The 27,774-nt window shown below is 40.5% G+C and overlaps 1 protein-coding gene across 1 annotated transcript in view; it reads right to left on the bottom strand.

Annotated features, from left to right (window-relative positions):
- Nucleotides 1-27,774, bottom strand: part of CDHR4 (cadherin related family member 4) — a 764,521-nt gene that overhangs the window by 203,774 nt on the left and 532,973 nt on the right. The window lies entirely within an intron of this gene.

The following is a 27,774-nucleotide window of genomic DNA, read 5'->3' as shown; positions in this document are numbered from 1 at the left end:
GGACAATGGATTAGTTGATCCAGGGCATTGAATTTATGAATTCAAAGAACCGTTGGGAAAAGGAGTTGGTACCAGAGTAGTTTTCCCAATTAATGGCAGGGAAGTTGAAATCACCCAGTATTAGGGTATTTGGTTGTATCTTAATATTTTCCAGTATGTTTAGAAAGGTGTAATGAGAATCCTGGGGCATGGTGGGGGATCTGTAGCAAGCTACAATTTGGATTGCAGTCTTACCTAGTGTTAGTTGCACCTGGAGAATTTCAGATGCATTGTGTTGAGCAACTAGCCTGGAGGTGTGAATATCCTTGGTGAATATGGACACTCTTCCACCTTTAGTGTTTCAGTCTTGGTTTTGTGGCCGAAAAGTGTGGTAAGAATTGTAGCCTGGTTTTGCAGGGGTGCTCTCTGGAGCCTTGAACCAGGTCTCAGTTACTGCACAGATATCAATGTTCTCCATTTTTAGGAGTGCCTCGAGAGAGTGCATTTTGAGGTTTAGACTTCTAGAATTAAGTAGCATTACCTTCAGATTTTGCATGTTTGTATCTGTTATGGTGGTGGTTTTATCCTTTGAACCTTGCCTAAAAAGGCACTATAGGGGTGGCAAGAGCTTTAGCCAGTAACCTGAATCCCAGGGGTGACAGGTGCAGACCATCTCTGGCAAAGCATCGTGGTTTGTCGATCATGTCTTCCTAGGTAGACAAATACTGGATCCCCTTTGAATGACACCAGAAGATTAGCCAATTGTTGAAGTCAATCATTTTGTTCTTATACTGTGGTATCATTCTAGGTGAAGGCAGGATGCTACTCAGGGCTAGGGTCATACCTGCCTGGGTCACATGATCCAAGAGCTCTTCCATGTCTCTTTTCATGTAGTCCAGGGAGGTACATCTCAAGTCATTCACTCCAGCATGGACAATTTCAGAGTCATATTTGTACTTGTTTTGGAGTGACTTGAGTCCATGCGTTATGTGGCAGATCCTGGCACCCGACAGGCAGCTGACTGTAATTTTCTCCTTGTTCAGCCTGGTGAGTGGGACATCAGTGTACCTGACTATAGAGTCACCTATGACTAAAGTGTTGGGTACATTGTCTTGCCTTAGGGGCTGTTGTTGGGTGGCACACTGATGTTGTGAGTTATGTGTCACTTTGGTTGTGACTGGTGTTTGCGTTTTGGCTTTGGAGGTCCTTGTTGCTTGGGCAGGTTAATGTTAAGGGCCTCTGCATATGTGGGTTTAGTGTTGCTATGTGTGGGTGTTGATGGTGTGGGTTTTGATGGGCTATGAGTTGCTTGAGGTGTAATGCAGGTGTTAACCTTCTCCTCTTGACTGTCTAGCACAATCTTGGCTGGAGAGAGCTTTGCTTCCAGTTTGGCTATGTAACTGCATCTCTCACAGGTTGTAGTGTTGGATGGTAGGAGGAGAGGATTGTCTGTGTATGAGGTAGTTGCCGCACTGCCCCAGTATGCCCAGATTCACCAGGTGGACAGGAGAAATCACCGGAAGCTGACCCTTGGACATGCCTGTTTAGATGCTTTTTTGTAAAATTTAAGAGATGTTTTCCCTTACCTTTGCAATTATAGGCTGTTTAGTGCCTATGATTAATTTCTCCTTATTGACAAGAAGAGCTGAGTGCTTGAATCAGTTTCAGATTTCTTAATGCTTTCTTGTAAAGTTTAAGAGCTGTTTTCCCTTACCTTGGCAAGGTACTTTGCAATTATAGGCTGTTTAGTGCCTATGATTAATTTCTTCTTATTGACAAGGAGAGCTGAGTGCTTGAATCAGTTTCAGGCTTCCTAGTGCTTTCCAGCAGTTTCTAGAGCAAGTGCTAGTCACAGGGGTTCAGATTTTAGTGCTACTACTGAGAAACCAGCTAGTTCTAAGGGATAATTTGAAGAGCAGACTTTCTGGCACCTGGAATAGTTTAACTGTAGCCTCGCAGTGCTGCACAATGTGAAAAATGTGCAAACACACCTGTTTTTAAGCCAGAAAGTTGAAAGGGATAGAAATCAGCCCAAAAAGGCTAATAAAATTACAATTTCAGAGCTGGAAACCACTCCTCTAGAAACCATCTCACAGGTGTATAGTACTAGCAACATTAACTGTCCTTAGCTGCACTGCATGTTGTTGAGGGCTTGTCCAGAGAGCGTCTGTTGAGGTCTGATTGTGTGCTGTGAATGGTATCAGTCAGAAGGTGTGGTCTGTGTAATGCCTTTGTGGTACCTTGTGTGTGCGTGTGTGTGTGTGTGTGTGTGTGTGTGTGTGTGTGTGTGTGTGTGTGTGTGTGTGTGTGTGTGTGTGAATCAGCAGACATTATAGTGCAGGAATTAATGTAGTCATGTTGTTTTCCCCTCACAGGTGACCATGGGGGTTGGAGCGTGTTCCACTCACAACCTGATGTCAGTGTCTCATCGGACTCTGATAATGATGGTGGCCATTGTGAGGCACAGGTGGGGTTGTTAGGGACTGAATCTGTCCCACTGGTTGACATCTCACTTCTATCTCCAATGTCCCCGCACACAGCAGCCACAGATATCGGGCAGTCAGAGGGTGGTGGCATCAAACAGGTGAGTGTGGTGACTATGACATCTGTGACTGTAGACACTAGCCATATCCAGAGAGCTGGTGACGTCCCACACAGGCAGATTGACAGGGGTGCTAAAAGGAGGACTGCTGCCCATCCAGCACCTGTCAGAGGTGTCACAGCATGTGTCACCTGATGCATGTTTCGATCCATCATGGAGGCACAGGCGCATTGTGAACGGTACACCAGATGGATGCTCAGGGTCATGGATGCCACACTGCCTGGCATGCCTGACTCCCTCCATGGCATTAGTGATGCATTACTTCATTTCACTGATGTAGTGGACATTGTCAGTCCTTAACTGTGCAATGTCTGTGCTTGAGCATATGGTGGGAATAGGGTGTTGGACACATGGACGTAGGTCAGCAACAACATCAGCCATGCACAGTGACACTCCCATAGTGGCAGTACCACCAACACTACCAAAGGAGGGTGTGGTCCACACCACAAAATGGCAGGCCATGGGCACGTGCTCCCATAAGGGACACAGACCCAGTAGACACCAGTCACCATCAACAAGTAGTACCACATCTGGCCCTGGGCATGGTGGTGCCAGTGCCACTCCTGGCAGAAACAGTTCCCATGTTTGTGACTGGAGACAGAGAACTGTTCATTCTTCCATGTGTGGTCCACGGCTGTCCAACATATCCTTGTGTAGGACTAGCACATTGATTGACAGTGTGCATGCACACACTCACACACCACTTTCACATGCAAGTCACCAACAGACACACACAGCTCTTTTCCATAGCCCAACTGACCAGCACCCCACCAGACACACACACACACACACACACACACACACACACACACACACACACACACACACACACACACACATGATTTCAACTGTGTGGCACAGCCTAGGCCTTTGGCAATCCCACACTGCACCCTGTGGATGTGATGATACCTGTGCCATATGCCTGTCACCCATACCTTCGATGAAGGGGCATGCTAATATGTGTCTGATGCACAGGGTGAATATAGTACAGTTAATGGCAATGTGTGTAGTGCAGTCGTGTTATGCCCTGTAAGGTGCTCTCTGCTGGCATGTATCATGCACACACATCAAAGTGTATGTACCTATTTGCCATGATACTTTATTGCTGTTAGTACTGCTGACTGACTGTTGTCTGACAGACCTTATTCTGCTTCTGTTCCAGGTGTCTGCATGTCTAAGTTGTGGGGAGCTGCTACCAATACAGCTGCTCAGGATGGCATAGTGGCAATGCAGACATGTAACATTGCCAAGGTACAGCTGTATATGTGCATGGTTACCTAGGTGCATATGTGTAGAACAGTGTGTGAGGGACAATTGGGGCAGACAGCATAATCTTGCATGCATACCCCTTGACACAGCATGCTACTCTTGATACATTTCACCTGGTCATTCTGTAGAATCACAGGTTCATAGGACCACAGAAGTTTACAAAAGTAATGGCCCTGGGTCCCTTACAAGCCTAGCTATTACTTTATCCCTGACAGAATCATCGATCAAAACCTGTTGCCCCTGTCATTGAGGTACACAAGTGCAACCACTGGGACAGACTTGTGGTTTCCCATCCACTCATCATGGCTGCACTTGATGAGGATCTGCATGTTACTCTGTTTGACATGTCTGGGAAGTGAATTCCTGTGACAGGGCAGCTTCTGGGAGACAAAGCTGTCTTTCCAGCAGGTTTTGTTGATGTCGCATATCAGATTCAGGCCTGTCGTGCTGGTAATGCACGAATAGTTAGACTCACATATATGAGCCAATTGTTGAAGGGCTTGGCACAACATTGCCATCTAGGTGTACCACAGCTCACCTGTGGAAAACCTGTCCAATACTGAGTGGGCCACTACTGATTCAAGGCTGTCTGCATGGAACAGGTGTTGAAGGCCACTGATTACCTTTGTGGGTATTACTATGGCCTTTCCATTTGCTGCAGACATCTGGATAGGTACACACCAAATGGGCCATGGTACTAAATTATTGTTGTCCTGACTGAGGACTATACAGAGGTAATGTCCACCTTTACTCTGGATGCACTCCCTCTGTCTATGTAATGAGTCACATACAAGCCTTTTCTGAGTACTGCCGCTACCTGATGGCTGAATTCAACAGTGGTATCAATCTGACTACCCAGGTCTCTCAATGCAGGTTGTGTGTTTATGGGGTTGCCATTGATGTGGGAAATAGTGATGCCATATCCTTGACATATGGTATAATGGTACAGTTTTCTGCATTCAGTTTGATACCAGGACCTTGGCACCCTTCCATACCCGATGAATGACCATGTTGCAGTGAGCTAACATCAGTTTGTGGGTCAATGACAAACAGCAAACTACTGACAGTTGCCACAGCCTTAGGCAGTACCTACAAATGTGGGTGGTGGCAGTTATCATTCATGCCTAGATACATGTGGGTTATTGGGAACAGCAGCTATCAGAGGGCCTCCACGTGTGTATGTATTGCATACACATGGGCAACACAGAGTAGCATTGCCACCTTATCAAATGTGCAATGTAGGACACTTCTTGTAGTATCGTGAGAGTTAGCAGGACATACCATAGCCCATGGCAAGTGCAACGGACAGGACCTCCCTTGGTTTGCCAATATGACAGCATCTTTGTGTCACACTTCCATAGGTTATGCTATTTCTCATTACATTAAGGTGCTTCTGATGTGAAATAACTGCTTTATGCAACTAGTAGACGACTTTAGGAAATGGTTGTTGTCCTACACTCTTGGGACCTCTGTATTGTTTGGGTTGTTTTCACAGGTCACACCTGGCCAAACATGGACTGCAACCTGCAGGGTGGGAGAGGTAGTGTCCATAACTCTCATCTGTATAGATTTCTGCAGAATGTCCTGCTGTTTGCCTCATATGTTTGGCCCATTTGTCATAATATTGTGGTTTTGTGTCTATTTAGTGGCACATGATTAAAGACTAATGTTAGACAATAATGACAGATATTATAATTTCAGACCTCATACTCTTCAGAAAATCCATGCTAATGCACAACCTGCTATGATATCTACTTTCAATGTTTGTAAGAGCAATATCTGAAGATTGACCCTAATTTTTGGCATTTGTCCCACTTTTCTGTATTGATTTATCCAGATCTTTTGCTCTAAGGGATTGAGAGGTATTGTGGTGGCTCTAACACACTCACACTGCTACAAGGGGATATACATACATACACACACACCCACTCATGCACTGCCCTTGTTGAGAGTAGAACCCCTACCTGCCTAGTTTTATTTATGATTGCGTTATATACATATCACATACGCCATGGAGCTTATACGATTTTGCAGTGTCTGCCACTACTATTTAGGTGGATGACATCTGCAGATGCTGTAAGGATTGCCCCTGGGGGTTTAAGAGGTTTGCACAGCCCTTAAAATGGTATAACTGTGAGACACACACACTCACAGCATCAGGGAGATATGCATTCAAACACACATATACTCGTAGAGGTGCTACTTTTGAGATTAGGACCCCTTACCTATCTAGTTATGTACACTATAGACCGACATATGAATTGCATGCAGCACAGAATTACTGTGTTAGAAAATGTCTAACTGTGCTTCTAGGGTGGATGATATCAGTAGGCCCTAAATAGATTGCCAATGGGGGGATTAACAGGGTGGAACAGGCCCTCAAAATGGTATAATCATTGCACACACACAGGCAAGACAGCCACACTGCTACAGGGGATATGCATACATAGATACATACACTCACACAGTTGCCAGTATTGCGATTAGAACCCCTCTCTATCGTGGTGTATGTATTGTAGTGCTACTTACTTATCGCATGTGCCACAGAGCTTATACAGTTGGAGAGTGTCCAACAGTGCTTCTAAGGTGGATGACATCTACAGGCCCTGTAAAGTAGTGCAATGGGGGTTAACAGGGTGGAACAGGCCTTAAACTGTATTGGCATTGCACACACATAGGCAAGAAATACAGATAGCTACAAGGAGATATAGTTAAACACGCACACACTGAGTTACTGTTGTTAGGATTAAAACCACTACCTATCTAACTGTCTACACTATAGTGCCACATACTTATCGAGTGTGCCACGAGGCTTGTTTATTTGGAGAGTGTCTGCCGCTGCTGTTGGAGTGGATGACATCAGTAGCTGCTGACAGGTAGATCACTGTTGTAGAGAACAGTATTCTTAGGGCCATAAAATGGGTGACCATTGCACAGACTTAGGCCTGCTGAGTATGTGCATTCTACTGTATGTGGAATACACACACACACACACACACACACACACACACACACACACACACACACACACACACACACACACACACACATGGCGTGTGATGTGAGATTACAACCCCTATCGCACTACTATTACACAATGGAGCTCACCATAGTACTTGCACATGTTACTGTTTACAATTGGTGTACAAGTGGCTGCAGCATTACATCACTCTATGCCTTTCTGGGTGTCTCCCTCTCAAGCCCTCTCTCTCTTTCTGTCTGTCTCTCTTTCTCTCTCTCCTTGTCTCTGCCTGTCTGATATATTATATATTATGCTACCTACCTATATATATATATATATATATATATATATATATATATATATATATATATCACACTCAAAAGATCCAGATATGTCTTATATGTGCCACATACAGATAGATGAGGGAAATCCTGTCTGATGGTCGTGGGGAGAGACAGTTAAGGTGTACATAGCTGTCTGTATGCACAGGCATATATGGACAACACAGTTCTATAGTCAGATGTGGGTTCAGACATGGGCTGAAATTAGTCAAGTGTAGGAGCATGCTCAATACTAATAGTGGGACTCCAGGCCAGACCTACCTGTACTGCAGTCCAGGATTTTGTGTGCTACAGCTGATTGGCTGATGAACCTGAGTAAACAATCCAGCACCTCCCTGATATACTGATTGAGGGATCTCCTGGCTGTGTGCTATCCTTATTAACTGAGTCATATCTAGGGTGGGTACAGAGTGTATTGGACTGAGCAGTTTTGCATAATATGTGCGGTATTTTCGACATAACACTGTGATTTCCTGGTCTGTTAGCGGCAGATCAGTATAGCTTAATGTGAGGAACTGCTGACAGACATTTATCTACTGACTCCGTACACTGCAAGGAACCCATGTTACTGCACAAATTGTTCTAGTCTGCACATTCTACATTTCTCTGGCCAGTGGTTCCTCTTTCCACTTATATGTGGCCCTTTGTCCTTCTCTTCTCCAGTCGCAGGTTTTTTCCACAGTCTCTGCACTTATGTAGTTGTAGTTATGGTGTGACTGGGGTACTAGTCATAACATCACACACAGGGTTATAGACTTCACACCTCTGACTGTACCTGCTTACAGGTTATCCATAATTGAGCCCCATACATCTGCTGTGGTCCTCAGACAGTTTGTTTTGCACTGTTATTATAAGGCTACATGTTGGCCATACCTCTCAAATTGTTAAAGTCAGACATCTGGACAGGACCATTTATAACAGTCAGACTCAGGCCCAGACATGGAGACAGGATCTTAATATTGCTCTTCTAAATGTAGACAGTTGGTAGAATGGTTTTGTATTAGCTTGCATTTTCTTATGGGTATGAAGTCTTCATCTCAACTGTCTGTCATTCATATTTTCACATCAGTCTTTATTGGTTTGCAAATAGTTTGCCAGACAAATGCAATTTTATGACAAACAGAACAGATATATGAGGCATATGTGTATATTTTCTGAGAAACCCTGTCATTTGAGGGGTATGGATGGTGTCCACTGACTTGTTGTCAGTACTGACACAGTTACGTGGCAGCCTATATATCCTGGCACTAGACTAACTTGTTACAACCTGCTGTTCTACTAGGCAATGTCTAGGTTAGTCAGAGCTATGTACTGTCCATATCTGTGGCCCCCTATCCCTCCATTGTTCAGCTTTCCTGTAGTAACAAATATTGACTGCCAGGCAGTCTGTAATATTCTACCATAGGTGTAGCTGACATGCAAAATAGTTGCCATGGTCAGTCTCGAACCATGAACCTTGTCAGTCACAGTAATGTACTTAGCCCAGTGAGACATAACAGCCACCAGTCATTGCTGGCTACTTCCTGACACTATTAACCACACACAAACATAGCACATTGACTCCTACATATTGTGGAAATGGAACATTCTAGCAAGTTGATTGGGACAGCCCTGGGATTGTATGGTCTGCTGCTATTACCTTATAAACATAACTGTTACTGCAGTTCTATGGGAACATGGGTGTGTGGGGGTTAGGGGACCATACCTCTCAACTGTACAGATTTTGACAGAATGTCCAAATGTTTGCCTCACATTTCGGGTCCATTTCTCCTAACATTGTGGTTGTCTGTGAAATTACTTGCAAATTATTAAAGACTGAAGTTAGAAAGTAATGACAGACATTTGAGTTTCAGACTTCTTACCCTTCAGAGAATTCATGCTACTGCAAAACCTTTACTCTATCAACTTTCTACATTTGTAAGAGCAATATTTAACAATTCTCTCTGTTTTTGAGCCTTTGTCCCGCATTTATTTATGACTTTGTACTGATTTCTTGCTGTAAGAGGTTGAGAGGTATGTATGGGACTCCAACATTGACATTCATGCACCTGTCCTATGACCCCGCTGTTTGTAAGTCCCTCACATACTGCAGTGGGTTTTGGTGGCTTGGGGTTTACCGCATATTCTGGGGCAGCCAGTATTTGGCAGAGAATTCCTGTTGTCCCACATAGCTTTTCATTGTCTGCTGTGTTCCTGGTAGCCTACTCAGTTCCCTTGCATGCATGCAGCAGGTCCATACATATGCTACCACAGTCTACTACCCCATTCATTTGTTGTTAAGAAGAGTGACTTACCTTGTGCCTGCAGCAGTTGAGAGGACAGTGCATCAGGGCTAACTCTGTCAGATGCACACAGTACTCAGCCAATACATGGTAATCTATACGTAGTATGAAGTGGCTGGTATCCTTTTTACTGTATGTGAGTCGGAGTGAGGTGTCAGTTCCTGGTCTCTTGGTTGTCAGTACATGTGCTATGCATTGCCTCTTTGCCAAGGCAAGGTCAGGGTGTACTGGGCTTGCCTACGTCTGGCAACAGGGACAGGCTCAGGGGGTTCCTCCTCCAAGTCTCCCTGTGCTGTGGTGACCTTGGCAATAGTGGGGGGAGGCTGTGTGTCCTTTTCCTCTGATGTTCCTGTCGCAGCTGTTTCTGCAGGATCATATTGTGTGGCATGGCACATACTATGAACATGTGTGCACATGTGGCTGGAGAGTACTGCAGGACTCTACCAGATATGTCAAGGCAGCAGAACCGTGACTTGAACAGCCCAAACACATGCTCTACGATGTTCCTAGTTTGTGTATGTGCCTGATTATGACATTCTACAGTGGGTGTATATGCATTTCTGATGGGTGTCATCATCCACGGTTTGAGTGCGTCGCCAGCATCTGCCAGTAGATGTCCATATGGGATGTCCCCCCTGGCAAAAGCCTGGTACAGCTGTGATGCATGCCAGATGTGGGAGTCATGATAACTGCCAGGGCTGCCAGCACACACACTGATGATAATGCCCTGGGCATTGCATACAACCTGGCAGTTGATGGAGTGATACCCCTTGTGGTTGACATAGGCTCTACCCTCCTCACTGGGTGGTGCTTTGATGTGCACATGAGTGCAGTTTATGGCACCCAGTACCTCTGGGTAGTGTGGCTACATGGTGGAAGAGACACATATTGCTGGTCCTCTTCTCAGGGGTTCTGGGGAAATAAATGTGCTCACTGACATGTGTTAGTATGATGTACAGGAACTGGTGGAGTACCCTGGATGTGGATGCTTGTGAGACCCCCGTCATGTCCCCAGCAGGTATTTGGAAAGTACCTGTAGCTAGTATACTTAAGGGTATACATACCTTTGTTTCCACTGGGATGGGTTCCCCTCTGTTGGCTCTGGGTCTGAGGTGAGGGCGGCAGAGCTCAGTGTCCCTGTCCATCCTGTAGTGCTCTACAATCTCCAGCTCATGTAGCCCCTGAAAGGTTACCCTGGGCCTGAACACTCTTCTCCTTGGTCTGGGCCTATTGTCAGCATCATTATCATCACTGGCTTCAGCCTGTAGCACATACAGATATATCAGAGCAGCAGCCCCTATCATTTTGTCATTTAAAATTCCCCAGTGTGTATTCTAATGGTGCAGAGTATGTGGGAAAGTCAGATTAGGTTCATAGGTTCCCCCCAGGTGAACTTCCTATTGTCTACCCACTCATCAATATTTTTCTTAAAGAGGGACAGTGAGTGCTCTACATGACGTGAATGCAAAGTTTGTTCCTAGTATGGGATGTCTCTAGGTTAGGAACCTGTCCCTCCAGCATGTTCTGTTTATTGTGGTAATGAGGTTAAGGTCCCTGGAGGTGTAGTATATCTAGCAGCTCTGGGTCAGACATGGCTTTGTAGGTCAAGCAGAGATCACCTCTAAGTAGGCGATAAGAGACAGAGTATAGCTAGAGTTTTTTGAGTCTGTCCATAAAGGGCATGTGTCTAAGGCCTAAGATCCTCTTAGTGAGGTATTTTTGTGGCCTTTCCAGTTGATGTAGGTGTCTAGTGAGGTACATACCAAATGGGGTGTTGTATTCTATAACAGGTCTAATGAGGGATGAGTAGAGAGGGATTATGACCTCTTTCTTCCTGGATGAGAAGCCTATTGTAATGAGATGTGCCACATAGAAGGACTTTCTGACTACAGTGGCAATGTGGTTATCAAAGGAGAGGTTGCTATCAACCTGTGTCCCCCAGTCTCTTATCACACCTTCAGTGTTTAGTGGGCTACTGCCTATGTGGTAGTACATGGGCACCAAATTTTTCCCAAAGGGAATGACAATGCACTTTTTGGCATTGAGCTTAAGGCCATGGTTCTGGCACCAGACATTGTTGTCAGTCAGGCCTTTTTGTAAAATGTCTACATCAATTGGAGAATCAATAATGACTACCAGTTTGCAATCATCTGCAAACTTGGTGAGCCAGAGTCCCTTTGTGTTGGCTTGAACTTCAGAGAAGTAGATGCCAAAAAGAGGGGACCTAGGACCGATTCCTGTGGGTTACCACTTGTAACTGGCTGGTAGTCAGATTCGGAGTCCACTATTTTCACAGTGTGGGTTCTATCAGTGAGGCAGTTGGCAACCCATCTTATTACATAGGGGTTTATGTCAAGTTTAGTGAGTCTATCTATGATTCCTGAGTGAAGGATGGTGTTGAAGGCCTTGGCAAGTTCTAGGTAGGCTGTGTGAACTACCTTGCCCTCATCCACAGCTCTGGTGACAGACTTGAAGAAGTTTATCAGGTTGAACAGGCATAATCTACCTTTCACAGACCCATACTGTGTGGGGTCCAGAGTTTGGAGATTCCCTATGTCCTTATTTATAAGGTCCATAATGATGTGCTCCATAGCCTTACATATCAGACTCGTCAGGCTAATGGGGCAGTAGTTTCCAGGGTCTGTAGTCGCTCCCCCTTTGTGGAGTGGGATGACTGTTGCTGTGTGCCATTTGGTAGGAACAAATCCTGAAATGAGGCTGTGACTGAACAGGGTACTCAGGTGTGGTGACAGTTCACTTTGTAATTTATGTAGAACACAGCCAGGGATATTATCAGGTCACATGGAAGCTGTATTCTTGGCTTTGTAAAGTGCAGTTTTTACCTGTGTAGGCACGATAATAGGGACTTGGCATTCCTCAAGTATTGTGATAGGCCCTTTAGGGGGTGAAAAGGGGGTAAAGTTTGCACTGAGCCTGTCAGCCAATATGTTGGCAATATCAGTTGGTTCTGTACATGTATTGCCATTGTGCTGTAACTCAGAGCAGATCTGAGTATTGCCATGTAGATTCTTGACATAACTATAGAATGCCTTGTGGTTGTCTTTAGAATCTGCAGCAATTTTGTTTTCATAGCTAGCTTTAGAGGATTTGATGATGGATCTCAGTTTTTTGATGAGGCTAACAAAGAAATTTTTCCAGTATTGGGACTTCACCCTTGCTTTTTTTTTTTTTTTTTTTTTTTGTTTGGTTTGTTTATGGTTGGGGACCACCCACCAGATTGCTTTTTTTTTGGGAGAGCATCTTGGTTCTGTTTGGTATGGCCCGTTCCATGCACTTGAGTATGTGCTCATATACTGCATTGGTGTATGATTCAGCAGTCATGCACCTATTTTCTATTTGCATGGGTGTTGTGAAGTTAACCACTTCTATTTTTAGAAGCCCAAATCTGGCTTTGGAAACCTTTTTACAGTTTTCCTTTTAGGGGGGAGAGTGGTGGGTGTGGATATCCATGGTGATTAGCTAATAATCAGATCTGAACAGGGAGGAGTTGATTACTAGTGTAGAGCAACGGTTACCCATGTTAGTAATGACCAGGTCAAGGATGTTTCTACCCCTGGTAGGGGTAAGAATGAGTTGGTCCAGGGCACTGGAATTAATAAATTCCAGAAAACGTTGATCAAGTCTGTTGATACAAGAGTAATTTTCCCAGTTAATGGAGGGGTAGTTAAAGTCTTCCAGTATAAGAGTATTGGGTTGCACCCTAATATTTTCAAATGTGTTTAGGAATGTGGAGTGGGAGTCTTGGGACATGGTGGGGGATCTATAGCAGGCTACAACTTGGATTGTATTAGTTGTACCTGAAGTATCTCTGATGCGTTATATTGGGCTACTAGTCTGGAGGTGTGCATATCCTTTATGAATATGGAGACACCACCGCCTTCAGTGTTTTGGTCCAAGTTTAGGGGCTGAAAGGTGTGGTATGAATTATAGCCTGGTAGTGCAGGGGTGATCTCCAGAGCCTTGAACCAGGTCTTGGTCACTACACAGATGTCAGTGTTATCCAGTTTAAGGAGTGCTTCGAGCGAGTGCATTTTGAGATTTAGACTTTAGTGTTAAGTAGCATAACCACAGATTTAATTTGCTTGTAGCCGTTATGGTGGTAATTTTGTCTTTAGGACATCGTCTAAAAAAAGGCACCCTTGGCCAGTAAAACAAAATAGAGAAGAAACCACACAGTAGCACAGAACGAAATGATAAAGCACTTTTCATTTATTCCAATAAACAAACTTCTTCAGATCAAGAAAAACAAAAAGTCACAGCTTAAATACTCTCTGGGCTAATACTTACAAAGTCAATTAACTACTTAAAGTGAAAGCTGACTTACAAGACACGCCCTGTTTGCAAACACAACTAGATTAAAAACTGCTTTTAAAGTAAAAGCTAAAAATCCAAATAGTCAGACTAAAAGTGCAACTAGCATTGTCTATAAAAATGTGTAAATCTAGCCAACTACTAAGCTAGTGAGGCAAGGAAATAATAATAATTACAAGTGCATAAAAACTCCACTGGTGTTTGTAAAACTGAGTTAATACAAATACCTATGTCAGTGCACTAAACTGTGTATGTTGAAGCACATCAAGTGTGCTGAACATAATTGGTAATAAGTAAAGTATCAAGATAAAACTACAAATTCTCAGCAAAAAATACACATAAGGTCACTGAACCAAGGTGCTCAAAAGCATTAGAATAACTGCGTCATGCTAGTGTGGAAGGTAACCTGACACAGCCTACCTATTAAGGCTCCTAAGTTTAAGAACACTACTTAAAGAACAGTTCTCATTCAGACCTGGTGAACTGTATGCGTTGAGTCTAATTTGCCAAAACAGCTCTCGCTCTTCTAACTTAAGTGGGAGAGGAGCACCCCTGAAGTCCTGTGTGATCTGGTCAATAATCAAAAATTTAAACATATGGTTGGGATAAACTTGAAATGTGTTTTGCTAGTGCATTATCAAGTTTCTGCTTCCTGATCGCATAAGTATGTTCATAAATGCAGTCACGTAGGCGTTGTTCTGTTTTGCCCACGTAGAAAGCTGTACAGGTTTGGCACATAGCTAAGTAGATCACCATTCTTGAATTACAGTTAGCTCTTAGGTTCAACTTGTATTCGTAATCGTGAACTTTAAATCTATTGGATTCCAAGATGTATTGACAAAAATTACACGCCTGGCATTTAAACATGGCAGCTGTCATTGTTTTTTTAATATTATGTCATTCAAGGAGGGCTCGACATCTACTTTAACTGGTATGGCGGTACCGTTAGCTCCGAATGGAGATGTGCTTCAACCTTTGGCTGCAGTATCTAGTAACCTGCGGCCTTTCAGTGATGAGGCACGATTATTAGCGAGTGGAGTCATTGGGTCTGAGAATTTACAGTCTACAGACCAGTTCAACATTGACTGTGGGCAGAGGAGTATTTCAGCCCTGGAACTACCTATGGTTCTTAACCAGCAGCGTGACACATCTTCTAACTTTCGTTCGGAGTCTGTGAATCGCGTAAGCGACACAGGGGTTACCCGAATCCCGGACATTAACAACTGGTTGACTGACAACTTCACCTTTTCTACAGCATTAGATCAATTACCTTCAACGACTGGAGTGTACCAAGGTGAGCAGGTCAACATTTTTACTAATCTTAAAAACTTTGACAACATTTTAGTGAAATTAAAAAAGACCCAATTAGAGATATCGTACTTTCAAGAATGTTTGAAACTCAAGATAGTTCCCAAAGGCCTTCGCCACCATCAATACCCAACTGGTCTGGTAGTCAATTTACAGTTCCATAAGGACCTTCTTGTACTTTTTGATCAGCAAGGCTTTGAGTTACTTAACTTAATGATCAAACATTATGCAAAACTGGTTGAAGCTCTGAGCAGACAAGTGTCAGAACTCGATGAAACTATTAAATTGGACTCAGAGTTTGTTCGCTATAAATATGAATGCAACAGGATTTTTTCTAGTATTGAGCAGTACCTTGGTAAACTGAAAAACAATAAAACTAGGAAAATTGACAGAGACTTGAAGGCTTACAAGGATGAGACAGCTTTTCCTAAACCTCCATCAGCACAAGTTTGGAAGCCCCCAAAAAGGAATGTCAAACCCGTTCAACCCAATAATGGTGAATCATCTACAAATGTGAACTCTGCTCAGGCAGGTCGTCCTCTGGGTCCATCCGTTGATTGTTCTAATGCTCCATCTGACTCAGATTATGACCTATTAGATCACTCTTGTAACAACAACAATAAAAAAACTGGGCATTACAATCTTAGGTCCAACGACGTTAATTTTTTAGGGGCAAAGCCAAAACAACAGGCGGCTTTTTCCCACCAGAGGAACAAGCAGAAGCAGAGACAGTAGCGATCCATCAAGCCATCGCCAACAGTCCATTGAGAGACTGCCTCGAAGTTGACATTGTTACTACACCAGGGTTTACTGATGGGCAATGTGACCCTTGTTTAACAACTGAGACAAATACACATAACATGTCTGCTGTTTGTAATGAAAGTACTGCTAACACTCCTGTTATACTCATGAACAAACAAGGTGATTTTAATGTATACAACTTTTCTACTGCAAATATTACACCTGAACTAGTCGAGTTATTGTCTAAAGGGTACACTTATGTACCAGCTCAGAAAGCAGATCTGGTCAAATCAATTATAGACCTAAAATTATACGTTAGGAAGCTTAACTTGAACTTGCTGTTTGGAGGCTCTTACCCCCTTGACGACAATAATTTTAGGATTCCTGGTACCTACAAACCCCCACTCCATCCCCTTTTACAAATCTTTGAACTGGTTTGCGAATTAGACATTCGTCAAAACTTCAACAAAACACCATACCATTCAACATCGAGTGCTTATTTTAATAATAAAAAAGAAATGGAATGCCTTGACTGGATTAAATTTCAGAATATTAGATTCTGTAAACTGGACAAGGGAGGGGGTCTTGTTGTGTTTGATGAAGTTGACTATCAAGATAGGATGTTTAGCCTGTTGGACAGTCCTTCATATTCTACCAGCTCGTGTTCTGAAATAAATAAAGCGTACACCACAATCAAAGATCACATTGAGGAAATGTTCATCGAGGGTAGGGTAACACAACACACATACATTTACTTATCAACAACATACCCTCACTTTCCGTTCTTGTTTGGTATCCCTAAAATCCACAAGGATGTCCACAACCCACCCATGAGACCACTTGTAGATGGCCGTGGTTCTCCTACCTATCCATGTGCTAAAATCATTGACAACATTTTACAGAAATACTTGGTCAACTTTCCACAGATCTGCAAAGATTCTTGGTCGTTCCTTGGTAAAATTAACAAGTTAGATTTCAACGCAAGGTACAATTTTCTTACTATTGATGTTAAAGATTTGTACACCTGCATTCCCCAAGACATAGCAGTGGACTGGGTAGAACAAGTGCTTAGATCTAATGGTAGTAGTGGGAATGAGTTGGTTCTGGTTCATGAATTGTTGGACCTGGTCTTGTCTAACAATTTTTTACATTTGACAACAACTTTTATTTGCAAAAAACTGGAGTAGCCATGGGCTCCCCTTGTGGGGCCAGTGTTGCCAGTATAGTCATGGCACAATGGGAACACAATCACGTGTCCACTAACTGCCCATTTAAAGACCAGGTGATTTTTTACACCCATTACTTGGATGATATTTTATCCTCCTGGACGGTGACTTGCCCACGAGTGAAGCGTTAGTGGACTATTTTAATTCAACTACACAGTTTTTGAAATTCACTGCTAGTTTCCATACTGAAGCCATCCCGTACTTGGACATTTTACTTTCTAAAGACACTAGCTTTCACAAATATACAGCTAATATATATAGGAAAGTAACGTACTCCAACTCATTCCTGAATATATATAGGAAAGTAACGTACTCCAACTCATTCCTGAATATATATAGGAAAGTAGCATTACTCCAACTCATTCCTGAATATATATAGGAAAGTAACGTACTCCAACTCATTCCTGAATATATATAGGAAAGTAACGTACTCAACTCATTCCTGAATATATATAGGAAAGTAACGGCCTCCAACTCATTCCTGAATATATATAGGAAAGTAACGTGCTCCAACTCATTCCTGAATATATATAGGAAAGTAGCGTGCTCCAACTCATTCCTGAATATATATAGGAAAGTAGCATTACTCCAACTCATTCCTGAATATATATAGGAAAGTAACGTACTCCAACTCATTCCTGAATATATATAGGAAAGTAGCATCTCAACTCATTCCTGAATATATATAGGAAAGTAACGTGCTCCAACTCATTCCTGAATATATATAGGAAAGTAACGTGCTCCAACTCATTCCTGAATATATATAGGAAAGTAGCGCTCCAACTCATTCCTGAATATATATAGGAAAGTAGCGTACTCAACTCATTCCTGAATATATATAGGAAAGTAACGACTCCAACTCATTCCTGAATATATATAGGAAAGTAACGTGACCAACTCATTCCTGAATATATATAGGAAAGTAACGTGCTCCAACTCATTCCTGAATATATATAGGAAAGTAACGCTCCAACTCATTCCTGAATATATATAGGAAAGTAACGTACTCCAACTCATTCCTGAATATATATATAGGAAAGTAACGTACTCCAACTCATTCCTGAATATATATATAGGAAAGTAACGTACTCCAACTCATTCCTGAATATATATATAGGAAAGTAGCATACTCCAACTCATTCCTGAATATATATATAGGAAAGTAACGTACTCCAACTCATTCCTGAATATATATAGGAAAGTAACGTACTCCAACTCATTCCTGAATATATATAGGAAAGTAACGTACTCCAACTCATTCCTGAATATATATAGGAAAGTAACGCTCAACTCATTCCTGAATATATATAGGAAAGTAACGTACTCCAACTCATTCCTGAATATATATAGGAAAGTAACGTGCTCAACTCATTCCTGAATATATATAGGAAAGTAACGTACTCCAACTCATTCCTGAATATATATAGGAAAGTAACGTACTCCAACTCATTCCTGAATATATATAGGAAAGTAGCATCCAACTCATTCCTGAATATATATAGGAAAGTAGCATTACTCCAACTCATTCCTGAATATATATAGGAAAGTAGCGTGCTCAACTCATTCCTGAATATATATAGGAAAGTAGCGCTCCAACTCATTCCTGAATATATATAGGAAAGTAGCATTACTCAACTCATTCCTGAATATATATAGGAAAGTAGCGTACTCCAACTCATTCCTGAATATATATAGGAAAGTAGCATTACTCCAACTCATTCCTGAATATATATAGGAAAGTAACGTAGTCCAACTCATTCCTGAATATATATAGGAAAGTAACGTAGTCCAACTCATTCCTGAATATATATAGGAAAGTAACGTAGTCCAACTCATTCCTGAATATATATAGGAAAGTAACGTAGTCCAACTCATTCCTGAATATATATAGGAAAGTAACGTAGTCCAACTCATTCCTGAATATATATAGGAAAGTAACGTAGTCCAACTCATTCCTGAATATATATAGGAAAGTAACGTACTCCAACTCATTCCTGAATATATATAGGAAAGTAACGTACTCCAACTCATTCCTGAATATATATAGGAAAGTAGCGTGCTCCAACTCATTCCTGAATATATATAGGAAAGTAACTTACTCCAACTCATTCCTGAATATATATAGGAAAGTAGCGTACTCCAACTGATTCCTGAAAATAAATAGGAAAGATACGAACTCGAAGACATTCCTGAATATATATAGGAAAGTAACATGCTACAACTCATTCCTGAATATATATAGGAAAGTAGCGTACTCCAACTCATTCCTGAATATATATAGGAAAGTAGCGTACTCCAACTCATTCCTGAATATATATAGGAAAGTAACGTACTCCAACTCATTCCTGAATATATATAGGAAAGTAGCGTGCTCCAACTCATTCCTGAATATATATAGGAAAGTAACGTACTCCAACTCATTCCTGAATATATATAGGAAAGTAGCATTACTCCAACTCATTCCTGAATATATATAGGAAAGTAACGCTCCAACTCATTCCTGAATATATATAGGAAAGTAGCGTACTCAACTCATTCCTGAATATATATAGGAAAGTAGCATTACTCCAACTCATTCCTGAATATATATAGGAAAGTAACGTACTCCAACTCATTCCTGAATATATATAGGAAAGTAACGTACTCCAACTCATTCCTGAATATATATATAGGAAAGTAACGTGCTCCAACTCATTCCTGAATATATATAGGAAAGTAGCATTACTCCAACTCATTCCTGAATATATATAGGAAAGTAACGTACTCCAACTCATTCCTGAATATATATATAGGAAAGTAACGTACTCCAACTCATTCCTGAATATATATATAGGAAAGTAACGTACTCCAACTCATTCCTGAATATATATATAGGAAAGTAACGTACTCCAACTCATTCCTGAATATATATATAGGAAAGTAACGTACTCCAACTCATTCCTGAATATATATATAGGAAAGTAACGTACTCCAACTCATTCCTGAATATATATAGGAAAGTAACGTACTCAACTCATTCCTGAATATATATATAGGAAAGTAAGCTACTCCAAGTCATTCCTGGGTATATATATAGGAAAGTAACGTACTCCAACTCATTCCTGAATATATATAGGAAAGTAACTCAACTCATTCCTGAATATATATATAGGAAAGTAACGTACTCCAACTCATTCCTGAATATATATAGGAAAGTAACGTACTCCAACTCATTCCTGAATATATATAGGAAAGTAACGTACTCCAACTCATTCCTGAATATATATAGGAAAGTAACGTACTCCAACTCATTCCTGAATATATATAGGAAAGTAACGTACTCTAACACATTCCTGAATATATATATAGGAAAGTAGCGTTACTCCAACTCATTCCTGAATATATATATAGGAAAGTAACGTACTCCAACTCATTCCTGAATATATATATAGGAAAGTAACGTACTCCAACTCATTCCTGAATATATATATAGGAAAGTAACGTACTCCAACTCATTCCTGAATATATATAGGAAAGTAGCGTGCTCCAACTCATTCCTGAATATATATATAGGAAAGTAGCGTGCTCCAACTCATTCCTGAATATATATATAGGAAAGTAGCGTGCTCCAACTCATTCCTGAATATATATAGGAAAGTAGCGTACTCAACTCATTCCTGAATATATATAGGAAAGTAGCGTACTCCAACTCATTCCTGAATATATATAGGAAAGTAGCATTACTCCAACTCATTCCTGAATATATATATAGGAAAGTAGCGTGCTCCAACTCATTCCTGAATATATATATAGGAAAGTAGCGTACTCCAACTCATTCCTGAATATATATATAGGAAAGTAGCGCTCAACTCATTCCTGAATATATATAGGAAAGTAGCGTGCTCCAACTCATTCCTGAATATATATATAGGAAAGTAGCGTGCTCCAACTCATTCCTGAATATATATAGGAAAGTAGCGTACTCCAACTCATTCCTGAATATATATATAGGAAAGTAGCGTACTCCAACTCATTCCTGAATATATATATAGGAAAGTAGCGCTCCAACTCATTCCTGAATATATATATAAAGTAGCGTGCTCCAACTCATTCCTGAATATATATAGGAAAGTAGCGTACTCCAACTCATTCCTGAATATATATATAGGGAAGTAACGTACTCCAACTCATTCCTGAATATATATATAGGAAAGTAGCGTACTCCAACTCATTCCTGAATATATATATAGGAAAGTAGCATTACTCCAACTCATTCCTGAATATATATAGGAAAGTAACGTGCTCCAACTCATTCCTGAATATATATATAAAGTAACGTACTCCAACTCATTCCTGAATATATATAGGAAAGTAGCACTCCAACTCATTCCTGAATATATATAGGAAAGTAGCGTACTCCAACTCATTCCTGAATATATATAGGAAAGTAACGTGCTCCAACTCATTCCTGAATATATATATAGGAAAGTAGCATTACTCCAACTCATTCCTGAATATATATAGGAAAGTAGCTCTCAACTCATTCCTGAATATATATAGGAAAGTAGCGTACTCCAACTCATTCCTGAATATATATAGGAAAGTAACATAATACAACGCATTCCTGAAAATATATGTAAAATAACGTACTCCAACGCATTCCTGGGTATATATAGGAAAGTAGCGTACTCCAACTCATTCCTGAATATATATAGGAAAGTAGCGTACTCCAACTCATTCCTGAATATATATAGGAAAGTAGCGTACTCCAACTCATTCCTGAATATATATAGGAAAGTAGCGTGCTCAACTCATTCCTGAATATATATAGGAAAGTAGCGTGCTCAACTCATTCCTGAATATATATAGGAAAGTAGCGTGCTCCAACTCATTCCTGAATATATATAGGAAAGTAGCATCTCAACTCATTCCTGAATATATATAGGAAAGTAGCATTACTCCAACTCATTCCTGAATATATATAGGAAAGTAACGTACTCAACTCATTCCTGAATATATATAGGAAAGTAGCGTACTCCAACTCATTCCTGAATATATATAGGAAAGTAGCATTACTCCAACTCATTCCTGAATATATATAGGAAAGTAGCATTACTCCAACTCATTCCTGAATATATATAGGAAAGTAGCGTGCTCAACTCATTCCTGAATATATATAGGAAAGTAGCGTGCTCCAACTCATTCCTGAATATATATAGGAAAGTAGCGTGCTCCAACTCATTCCTGAATATATATAGGAAAGTAACGCACTCCAACTCATTCCTGAATATATATAGGAAAGTAGCGTGCTCCAACTCATTCCTGAATATATATAGGAAAGTAGCGTGCTCCAACTCATTCCTGAATATATATAGGAAAGTAGCGTACTCAACTCATTCCTGAATATATATAGGAAAGTAGCGTGCTCCAACTCATTCCTGAATATATATAGGAAAGTAGCACTCCAACTCATTCCTGAATATATATAGGAAAGTAGCATTACTCCAACTCATTCCTGAATATATATAGGAAAGTAACGTGCTCCAACTCATTCCTGAATATATATAGGAAAGTAACGTACTCCAACTCATTCCTGAATATATATAGGAAAGTAGCGTGCTCCAACTCATTCCTGAATATATATAGGAAAGTAGCGCTCCAACTCATTCCTGAATATATATAGGAAAGTAACTCCAACTCATTCCTGAATATATATAGGAAAGTAGCGTACTCCAACTCATTCCTGAATATATATAGGAAAGTAGCGTACTCCAACTCATTCCTGAATATATATAGGAAAGTAGCGTGCTCAACTCATTCCTGAATATATATAGGAAAGTAGCGTGCTCCAACTCATTCCTGAATATATATAGGAAAGTAGCGTGCTCCAACTCATTCCTGAATATATATAGGAAAGTAGCGTACTCCAACTCATTCCTGAATATATATAGGAAAGTAGCGTGCTCCAACTCATTCCTGAATATATATAGGAAAGTAACGTACTCAACTCATTCCTGAATATATATAGGAAAGTAACGTGCTCCAACTCATTCCTGAATATATATAGGAAAGTAACGTACTCAACTCATTCCTGAATATATATAGGAAAGTAGCGTGCTCCAACTCATTCCTGAATATATATAGGAAAGTAGCGCTCCAACTCATTCCTGAATATATATAGGAAAGTATTGCTCCAACTCATTCCTGAATATATATAGGAAAGTAGCGTGCTCCAACTCATTCCTGAATATATATAGGAAAGTAGTTACTCCAACTCATTCCTGAATATATATAGGAAAGTAACGTGCTCCAACTCATTCCTGAATATATATAGGAAAGTAACGCACTCCATCTCATTCCTGTATATATATAGGAAAGTACCGTACTCCAACTCATTCCTGAATATATATAGGAAAGTAACGTACTCCAACTCATTCCTGAATATATATAGCACAGTAGCGTACTTCAACCCATTCCTGAATATATATATAGGAAAGTAGCGTTACTCCAACTCATTCCTGAATATATATAGGAAAGTAACGTGCTCCAACTCATTCCTGAATGTATATAGGGAAGTAGCGTACTCCAACTCATTCCTGAATATATGTAGGAAAGTAACGTACTCCGACTCATCCCTGAATATATATAGGAAAGTAGCGTGCTCCAGCTCGTTCCGGAATATGCATAGGAAAGTAACGTACTCGAACTCATTGCTGAAGATATATAGGAAAGTAGCGTAGTCCAACTCATGCCTGAATATATATAGGAAAGTAACGTACTCCAACTCATTCCTGAATATATATATAGGAAAGTAGCGTGCTCAACTCATTCCTGAATATATATAGGAAAGTAACGCTCCAACTCATTCCTGAATATATATAGGAAAGTAGCGTGCTCCAACTCATTCCTGAATATATATAGGAAAGTAGCGCTCCAACTCATTCCTGAATATATATAGGAAAGTAACGTACTCCAACTCATTCCTGAATATATATAGGAAAGTAGCGTGCTCCAACTCATTCCTGAATATATATAGGAAAGTAACGTGCTCAACTCATTCCTGAATATATATAGGAAAGTAGCATTACTCCAACTCATTCCTGAATATATATAGGAAAGTAGCATTACTCAACTCATTCCTGCATATATATAGGAAAGTAACGTACTCCAACTCATTCCTGAATATATATAGGAAAGTAGCGTGCTCCAACTCATTCCTGAATATATATAGGAAAGTAGCGTGCTCAACTCATTCCTGAATATATATAGGAAAGTAGCGTGCTCCAACTCATTCCTGAATATATATAGGAAAGTAACGCACTCCAACTCATTCCTGAATATATATAGGAAAGTAACGTGCTCCAACTCATTCCTGAATATATATAGGAAAGTAGCGTACTCCAACTCATTCCTGAATATATATAGGAAAGTAGCGTGCTCCAACTCATTCCTGAATATATATAGGAAAGTAACGCACTCCAACTCATTCCTGAATATATATAGGAAAGTAACGTGCTCCAACTCATTCCTGAATATATATAGGAAAGTAGCACTCCAACTCATTCCTGAATATATATAGGAAAGTAACGTGCTCCAACTCATTCCTGAATATATATAGGAAAGTAACGTGCTCCAACTCATTCCTGAATATATATAGGAAAGTAGCGCACTCCAACTCATTCCTGAATATATATAGGAAAGTAGCGTACTCCAACTCATTCCTGAATATATATAGGAAAGTAGCGTGCTCAACTCATTCCTGAATATATATAGGAAAGTAGCGTACTCCAACTCATTCCTGAATATATATAGGAAAGTAGCGTGCTCAACTCATTCCTGAATATATATAGGAAAGTAGCGTGCTCCAACTCATTCCTGAATATATATAGGAAAGTAACGTGCTCCAACTCATTCCTGAATATATATAGGAAAGTAGCGTGCTCCAACTCATTCCTGAATATATATAGGAAAGTAGCGTGCTCCAACTCATTCCTGAATATATATAGGAAAGTAGCGTACTCCAACTCATTCCTGAATATATATAGGAAAGTAACGCATACTCAACTCATTCCTGAATATATATAGGAAAGTAACGTGCTCAACTCATTCCTGAATATATATAGGAAAGTAACGTACTCAACTCATTCCTGAATATATATAGGAAAGTAACGTGCTCCAACTCATTCCTGAATATATATAGGAAAGTAGCGTGCTCAACTCATTCCTGAATATATACAGGAAAGTAACGTACTCCAACTCATTCCTGCACTACACAAGTTGTCATCCTTTTCATCAGAAGCGGGCGATGGTCAAAGGTCAGCTAGTGAGGGCAGCCCGCATTATCACATTGGATAGTGATTTTGCCAATGAATGTGGACACCTAAGGAATATGTTTTTAAACCGGGGTTACCCACATGAAATGTTAGACACTATTATAGAAGAAGTGTTGTCTAAGCGTCAGTGCCATTTTTATAAACCAATCTTGAATAGAGAATTGGTTCTTATGAATGACACTGAATCCTCGAACACAGACTTAGTAAATGTCCACACAAGTAGGCATCCTTCTGAATGTTTTGGTGTCACATTCATAACAACATACAGTCTCAATAGTAGTGACTGTGTTCAGGCACTACGTAAAAATTGGGACTTACTCAAAAAGGACAACACAGTACACCAAAAACTTGGTAATCACCCATTGGTTGTTTATAGAAAGGCAAAAAACCTCAAAGCCCTCCTCGAACGACATAATATTAAAAAAACAATGACAGCAGGCATGTTTAAATGCCAGGCATGTAATTTTTGTCAATACATCTTGGAATCCAATAGATTTAAAGTTCACGATTACGAATACAAGTTGAACCTAAGAGCTAACTGTAATTCAAGAATGGTGATCTACTTAGCTATGTGCCAAACCTGTACAGCTTTCTACGTGGGCAAAACAGAATGACGCCTACGTGACTGCATTTATGAACATACTTATGCGATCAGGAAGCAGAAACTTGATAATGCACTAGCAAAACACATTTCAGTTTATCCAAACCATATGTTTAAATTTTTGATTATTGACCAGATCACACAGGACTTCAGGGGTGCTCCTCTCCCACTTAAGTTAGAAGAGCGAGAGCTGTTTTGGCAAATTAGACTCAACGCATACAGTTCACCAGGTCTGAATGAGAACTGTTCTTTAAGTAGTGTTCTTAAACTTAGGAGCCTTAATAGGTAGGCTGTGTCAGGTTACCTTCCACACTAGCACGACACAGTTATTCTAATGCTCTTGAGCACCTTGGTTCAGTGACTTTATGTGTATTTTTTGCTGAGTATTTTTTGCTGAGAATTTGTAGTTTTATCTTGATACTTTACTCATTACCAATTATGTTCAGCACACGATGTGCTTCAACATACACAGTTTAGTGCACTAACATAGGTATTTGTATTAACTCAGTTTTACAAACACCAGCGGAGTTTTTATGCACTTGTAATTATTATTTCTTTGCCTCACTAGCTTAGTAGTAGGCTAGATTTACACATTTTTTATAGACAATGCTAGTTGTACTTTTAGTCTGACTATTTGGATTTTTAGCTTTTACTTTAAAAGCAGTTTTTAATCTAGTTGTGTTTGCAAATAGGGCGTGTCTTGTAAGTCAGCTTTCACTTTAAGTAGTTAATTGACTTTGTAAGTATTAGCCCAGAGAGTATTTAAGCTGTGACTTTTTGTTTTTCTTGATCTGAAGAAGTTTGTTTATTGGAATAAACGAAAAGCGCTTTATCATTTCGTTCTGTGCTACTGTATAGTTTCTTCTCTATTTTGTTTTTCAGTAGTCTGTTTTGCCTGTTCAGTTTATACCCTTGGCCAGTATCCGTAATCTCTGGGGTGACAGGTGCAGGGTGTATGCATACTTTAAACTGGTGTACTGCAAATGCAGCTTGTGTGATTGGCTGACTATGATACATTCCTCCTGCTAGGTGAATCATTGGGGGTTTGAATGGGCCAGTGTCAGTGAAACAGGGCTTATCAGTCTCTTTTACTTGATTGGCTTTCCCAGGATATTTCTCTTTTTTTTTTTTTTTTTTTTTTTTAATTTCTTCCACTGCTAAGCTCAACAACACTCCACACAAACCCATGGCTGTAGTATAAATATTTCTCAACAGTTTGTACCCTCCCCTGTACATGGTTACACAGCATTTCTTTAACAAGCTAAAACATGCACAGCAGGGTTAAGCAGAGTTTAGCAGCCTCAGACACAATCCCCTGCTTAGCTGTGTTTAGCTGACTGCAAGCAGGTGCTGCTCAGCTCCAATCTGCTTACATATGGTGTGATACACCTCCTGTTCATGTCATCTATCTGTTCTGCCTACACTAACATGGTTCAACCCCTACCATGGTTAGTATCTATGGACAAGGTGACCACTTTTTGCTATTCAATAAACGTGGCTCATTTACGTGCACCTAATTGTGTATACCCTGGATACTGCACTATACCAGGGCCTATCACCCTAGCTACCATTATAAGCTGCCATTGTATGACTCTGCATGCTGGCCACTATAATGCAATACCTTTGTATAGCTTTAAATTTAATATTCTACGCTTTTTATTTATTTTTTATTTTGCAAATTGCATGTTTGTGTGTCGCTGTGTGCCACTTAAACGTGGCATATGTATTAAAAAATAAGTTTAATTTTTCATATAGTGCATTACTTTTTTAACTCAATGGCCATAGTTTTGGCTATTTGCATGCCTACTTGACAATGTAC

The sequence above is a fragment of the Protopterus annectens genome, chromosome 7.part1 (genome assembly GCF_019279795.1).
Source record: "Protopterus annectens isolate FY-2018-M chromosome 7.part1, PAN1.0, whole genome shotgun sequence".
Taxonomy (NCBI): domain Eukaryota; kingdom Metazoa; phylum Chordata; order Ceratodontiformes; family Protopteridae; genus Protopterus; species Protopterus annectens.
This window is presented reverse-complemented; position numbering and strand designations above follow the sequence as displayed.